Here is a 7096-nt window from a genome sequence, read left to right on the forward strand (position 1 = left end):
ATTCAAACTAATGATGTTAAAAAAAAATGTAATTATAGAGTTAAATAGTGAAAAATCCCTATATCCCTAAGATTGTTGATCCTAAGAAAAATTGTAATACGTGAGAAGTCCATTCTATTCGTGTATCATTTCTGTTTTCTAATTATTTTTTATAGCATAGTTATTGCTTTTATATAGTAATACATAAACATTTTATCCAACAGCAACTATATTCATTACAAATGTTTTTCTTTGCAAATGTTGGGAACACAAATAATGCAAATAGCCTGAGGGTACCATCAGAAAACATTATTGAAACTGTTGGTCTACAGTAGGGGTGAGCAACATGTGGCCCGCGGGCTGGATGCGGCCCGCGAACCGATTCTGCCTGGCCCGCTGTCCCATACCACTGTGCAATGACAAGCGGCCCGGCTGAGCCGCTTGTCATTGCGCTACGAAGCTCCGAGATGCGGCGCCGCTGAGGAAATACCCGGTCACGCCATAGGGTCTGCTGACCGGGATTTCCTCTGTGACATCAGGCGCTGGGCGGCATAGGGGGCGGAGCCACGGCAGGAGCGTGCAGAGGGCAGCGGATCGCGGATCTGGCAGAAGGCAGTGGATAATCTGGGCATCAGATCTGCCACTGTGAAAGAAATACATCAAAGGTAAAGCTGCTATATGGGTCCGGGGAGGGGGGGGGGGGGGGGAGGAAGAGGAGGAGGAGGAGAAGGAGAAGGAGAGGAGGGGGGTAGAGACTGCTGTATAGGTTCAGGGGAGGGGGGAGAGGGGGGGGGAGAGACTGCTGTATAGGTTCAGGGGAGGGGGGGGAGGGGGGTAGAGCCTGCTGTATAGGTTCAGGGGAGGGGGTGAAGGGGGGTAGTGACTGCTATATGGGTTCAGGGGTGGGGGAAGGGGGGGTAGAGACAGCTATATGGGTTTAAGGGAGAGGGGAGGTTTGAGACTGCTATGTGGGTTCAGGGAAGAGGAGGAGAGGGGGGGGGGGGGGGGGGGAGCTAGTAACCAGCTGTGAATACGATTGATAACAGCATTACACAGGATGCTGTTTGTTTGTTTTCAGCAGTTTTTATTTATTTATTTTTATTAGTGGATGTGTTTTTTAGACATTTGTATTTTGCCTGTAAAAAACTACGTATGCGGTGTAATGTATATTGTGTGTGTGTTTTTATAGTTTTATATATATATATATATATATATATATATATATAATACTATGTTTTTATAGTTATTTTTATATATATATATATATATATATATAACTATGGGCCTAATTCAGACCTGATCGCTAGGGTGTGATTTTTGCACTGCTACGATCAGGTAGTCGCCGCCTACAGGGGGAGGGGGGACGCTGTGCAGGGGTGTGATCGCATCTGCAGAGAGCTGCACAAACAGAAGTTTTTGCAGTCTCTGCGCAGCCCAGGACTTACTCTTCCAGTACGATGATCGGGGCCGGAGCTGACGTCAGAAACACTCCCTCCAAACGCCTGGTCCCTCCTGCGTTTTTCCGGACACTCCTCTAAAACGGTCAGTTGCCTCCCACAAACGGCCTCTTCCTGTCAATCACCTTGCGATCGCCTGTGCGATCGCTTTGTTCGCACCATCCCATCACTGCACGACGCTCCCCAGCGCGGCGGACCGACGTGCCTGCGCACTGCAATGCATGCGCAGTTCAGACCCGATCACCCACCGTGCGAAAATACGCAGCAGCGACCGGGTCAGAATTGGGACCTATAACGGGTCTTATTTTGAGTTGGCTGCATTTGCATCTTGCAGCAACTGCTGACTAAGGGACTGATTCAGACCTGATCACTGTGCTGCAAATTTTGCTGTCCTGCGTTCGGGTAGTCGCCGCCCCCAGGAGGAGTGTAAATTCGCCAGTGCAAGTGTGCAATCGTATGTGTACGCAGAGCTGCAAAAATCTACTTTGTGCAGTCTCTGCGCAGCCTAGGACTTACTCCTACAAATATTTGTCATTCATATTAGTCCCGCCCTTGTGTGTGGCCCTCGGACATTCACTGGAAGTGTTAAGCGGCCCCCCAGCTGAAATAATTGCCCACCCCTGGTCTACAGTATTGAAATTCAGAACAAAATTCAAACATTATTTTCATCCACATATTGGGGCATATTTTGAGATGGGAGCAAACAAATGAATGGAGTAACTGCACCTGTCCAGACCATGTTGCAATGTAAAAGGTGCTAATACATTTATCAGGGTAAAACTGGCTGCATTTGTATGTAGCCCGCATATGTTGGACAGCAATGTGTTTCCCAATGGGTTTTTTCTGGTAATTCAATTGTAATCCAAAAAATTATCCATTTTCGGGCAAAAACTCATATGGGAGTAATTCAGTTGTTTGGGGCTTCTAATTTTCCTGTCTAAACAGGACTGTTTAGACACCCACACAATTGTCGCAATTCAATTGTTGATTGGGCGCACATGCATATCGCACGTGACGCTGTAAGAAAAAATGTGACCTCCATGGCTGCTGGGCGCCCGAATGGCAGAATAAATGAATTGCTGCTATCAAGCGCCATCTAGTCGTGGCCACGATAAAAACAATTGAATTCCCCCTATAGAATCCGTTGTAAGTTCATGGACCTTTGTGTTTTCACGGCCACGATCGCTAAAATAGGGCTGTTTGTCAGAGATTTTTTTTGCCTGCCTCGGGATAATTGAATAGCCCCATGGGGGCCAAGTTTACCGCAGCTAATTTAATTCTCCCCTTAAGGTGTGTACACACAGTAAGATTTTTTTCTCTCGATTTTGACTATATAGTCAAAATCGCAAGAAAAGTTAGTGCAGATCGCAAAGTGAAAGTCACCTTGTGATCCCGATGCGATACCGATGCGCGGTCCCACGAGGTTGGTATCGCAAGCCAAGATAGACTGTGCAGGCAAGTCAATTTTGACTATCTAGTTTAAAAGTATAGTCAAAATTAACACTTAGCCAAAATCAAACATAGTCAGTATCGCAAGCACAGTCATCTAGGCTTGCGATACCGACCTAGTCCCTGTCACACAGTGAGAAGCGAGGTTAGCCCGAATCTCACCGTTTGTACACACCTTTAATCTGACCCACCTGCTGTGCAATATGGTTTACCAACTCTAAAGCGCCATTGTACAATTGCATAAACATAAACCTGCTGAACATGACTTTTTGTATCCTATCTTATTAAGTAACTTCCAACTTTCTGGTCACACAGAACAATACAAATTGATAAGATAAATATCCTTCCTGGAACATCCATTATTTTACAAATGTGCGTTGAATCATTATGTCACTGCCAAACTGCAACACCTTCAATGTGGCCTTGTGATGCTGTTGTTTTTCAGCTCTGAGCTATTTCTGTAGCATCCACATACTGTTGTTTTTCATACTGAAACAAATGTCCTCGTTTTACACTCAAACTAATGCTGGGTACACACATGCAGATAAATTCTGCAAATCTGATAAATACTCTGACTCGACACAGCAATTCTTGGATCAGTGTGCACACGTACACACTGGGAACTGTTAAGCTCAGTGGACTGAGACCAGATGTCTTCAACGGGATTGAGAGGTAGATAGTGTGTGCTGCACAACAGATCCCAAGCTTCCGATCTGACCATTGCAGGAACAAACATCCCATTTATTGGCTAAAGCTCCTGCATAATTACTATCCAATTATCGGGCTGATCATACATTTATGGACTGATCAGCCTGATAACTTTATAGTGTGTACCCGGCTTAAGGAAAGTTAGGACAAGTTTTATGCAAGACTTTTATACTAAGAAGTGTATGATCTACTGTGGCATTGAAATAGGTGCACGAATATGTCTACTTATGTATCATGTGCAATACGAAATTATTATGGAAATGAGATTCAAGCAGTAAAGATGGTTCATTATGGGGTTTGTTAACTGTTTAGAAGGGAGAAGTTTTTTAATCTTCCATCAAATGAGTTATTATACCTAAACAGTAGTGAGAAACAGGCTTCGGCCTATGCCTTCAGTTGGACTCTTTTTGGCTTCCAGGTAGACTTTATACAGATAAATGCATTTCTCTGCGCACTTCAACCAATACTAGACTTTCAAACACACAAAAGTGTCACATGTAATAAAGACAATCCCCATTTCCCCTTACTCTGAGAATTAATGTGAGATATAAATAATGCTATATCGAGCAGTAATTTAGGAGAAAAATACAACAGTTGATATTAAGGGGCTGCTCCTGAGGTGATCCTATAAAGTGATTTTTATTTATTTATTCCTGACACGTGTATTTAATATTAATGAGAGGGTGGACCTGAGGTGATCCTTTGAAGTGGGTTTTTTTTTATTCTTGCCGAGGTGTACTTGATATAAACGAGGGAGTGGTTCTGAGTGGTTCTTTGAAGTGTTTTTTGACTCTTTCCACCGTGTGATCAAGACACACCACAAACATGAAAAAAGCAGAGCACTTTTATGGGGCAATTCTTCAATGAAGCTATGCCGTGGGTGTGCTCTCTGTAATGCAGACAATTAGGCACATATGTACAAATAGAAAGTATTGCGTGTCACCATATTTTTGTGGTTAGTGAATGACCTTTAGTATTACATTTTTCCTTGGCAGAATAAACAATGTAGCATCTGCTAGTTAGACTAACACATGCAAATATACAGGTAAACAAGCGGCATAATGAAACCTTCCACCTGCATTGTTTACCGGAGTTACAAGTGATACAAATGAACCCAACACACAACATAAACCAGCAACTACCTGTACTTAAATGTTTACCATATGGATAGCATAGAAGGTAATTATTTCAACATCATATATTCATTCCTAATATAAAAACCCAAGGTTTTCGGGTGCCATTATCGATGTAATTTATGATTCACAGTTACATTTTTAAGTGGATATTAAATTAATAAAACTGATATGCTGTATAATAGCAGTGTAGATGATTATTTTGGACTATATGGTTGGTATATAACATAAGATACCTGTTCCTCGAGGTCCAGCCGCTGCCAGTAACAGGCTGCTGACTAATGCGCATGCCCAACAGCTGCCTCACCTGCGCGCAGTACTGCCACCTGCTGGGGGCACAGCAACACCTGGGACACCTTGTGGAAGACAGAAAGACTTTGCTGGGTCTACATTGTTGCCAATGGTGACCGCATGGCTTGCACCATCTATAGATAGCTAAGCTTATCACTGCTTGCTAAATACAGAACATATGTCATAGACCCCATTAGTGAGTGCTAAAGGGCTATGACTCACTCTTAAATGGAGCTCTAAGTGTTGACATGGTTCATGGCAACGGCAGCACAAATATTGGGGGTGTTCAAGCACTCACAGCGCCAACAGAGCTGGCACCTGTGAAATACCAGTACCTTTCTCTGTAGTCTATATGATACAGTACCTATAGATCACAGGCCATCATATGCAAATAAGATTTAAAAAACAAGTGGCTTTGGGTGGCATGCAGACATTTTGTGAAATCTTAGATGACAGCGGCATGTTTCTGAGATTTCTCAATCAATCCTCGCACCCAGATACATTTTGTACATTATAGGTCATGCAAAGTCCCAGCACAATGCAGAGGTATTTCCCCAGGCAGGACACACATCTTGTACACAGTGTGCTAGGGCAGGAAAGCAGAGAGCTAGAACAACAAGGGCAGTAGAGGAGACCACTGACTTTGTCAGAGCTACAGTAGATGTGGGCAGAAGAGGTGAGAAGGTAAACAGGAAGAGGGGAAATCAGTATTCATATGACAGGGGTGCACCTCATACATGGAATATGCTCTGTCACAAACTCTCACCAAAAATACACCTGCAGTCGGCTGGCCAGGGTAACAATGGGGTGGGAAGAGGAGCTGAGGGCATCAGACTGGAATACTGGAGGCAAATGCATAGAAAACCTACTTATCCTCCTATAGAGCCTCAAAGCCAGGGCAATGCAGAGAAACGACAGAGCAGAGCTATGATGGAGACGTATAACTAGTGACAGAGAACATTTGTAAGTAGTAACATATGTGTTTTGTTCACAAACAGCAGAACATCATAGGCACACTACGTACAGGCAGGTATATGGACAGGCGGGTGACTGTACGGCAGATGTGTGCAGCAGCCTGCAGAATGGAACACACGACTCATGGATGGGCAGGCAGTGGGACGCCCCCGCTTACAGGATCCCAGGGCACCCAAGTGACAAACTTGGCACTCACCGCATCGCTGCTTCGATCCACTGAGCACTGGGATTCTGTCAACATGTCAGTCCCATCCCGCGTCCTCTCCTCCGGGCACATGCGATAACAATGCGGCAGCCTGCGTGCGGGGGTCCCTGTGTGCGGGTAACTACATAGCAGCGTACAGTGCATGCACACAGCCACACTGAGCCGCCCCCGCCTGTGTCTGATGCTGCTGCTGCTACTCTGTCGTCGCCGCTCCCCCGACTCCACATACACACAGCACTGCACTGATACTATAGCAGGCCCCGCCTGGCTGGCCCGGAGCCCCCTCCCTGCTGCCTCTCTGGCTTCCTTACACTCAGCAGCATCGCTGCATTCTCATACAGTAACCCCAGTGTAGTATTGCGGATACACAGCGCCTGTGTTATATGACTGCCTGCCGGCCGCACCGCTCTCGCCACGGCTGCAAGCTCTGTCTGGGCACACAAAGCAGCGCCTTGTAAAGGGGGAAGGCAGAGTGTCTGTGTGTGTACCCGCAGTTTGTATTCTTAGGTAGGACAGGTGATACCTACGCACTACTGCAGCACAACACTTAGGACCCCAATGGAAAATATGGAATACAATTTACAAGAGCAACATATGAGATTGAGGGGCTTATTTGTGAAAGTACTGTTTTTGGTAGCAAAAGCAGTCCCCATAGATTTTTGAAAAGCCCATCTCAGCGGCAGATCCAGGGGAGCGGTGGGTTAGGGTGAGTTTAATACCACTGTCAGTTTTGCAATGCCGGGTCCCACCTGGGAATTGAAAACGGTTCGTCTCAGGTGGGACCCTACTCCCAACAATCCCAACCCGTTGCCATCGGGGGGTGGAGCCAGCATCGGAGGTGGCACTGCGAGATGACATCATCTTCGTGCCACCTCTCCCTATGCAGTGAACCTGTACCG

The 7096-nt window shown here is 45.5% G+C and overlaps 1 protein-coding gene across 2 annotated transcripts in view; it reads right to left on the minus strand.

Moving 5' to 3' along the window:
• Positions 1-6487, minus strand: part of PIP5K1B (phosphatidylinositol-4-phosphate 5-kinase type 1 beta) — a 301363-nt gene extending 294876 nt beyond the window's left edge. The window contains exon 1 of one of the 2 annotated variants that reach the window (XM_063913919.1): positions 6189-6487. The gene's annotated coding sequence lies outside the window, so the exon portion shown is untranslated. Of the gene's footprint in view, positions 1-4962; positions 4984-6188 lie in introns of those variants that run through there. The other variant, XM_063913920.1, reaches the window with a different exon arrangement.
• Positions 6488-7096: the final 609 nt, after the last annotated feature.

Source organism: Pseudophryne corroboree, chromosome 1 (assembly GCF_028390025.1).
Source record: "Pseudophryne corroboree isolate aPseCor3 chromosome 1, aPseCor3.hap2, whole genome shotgun sequence".
Classification (NCBI taxonomy): Eukaryota; Metazoa; Chordata; class Amphibia; order Anura; family Myobatrachidae; genus Pseudophryne; species Pseudophryne corroboree.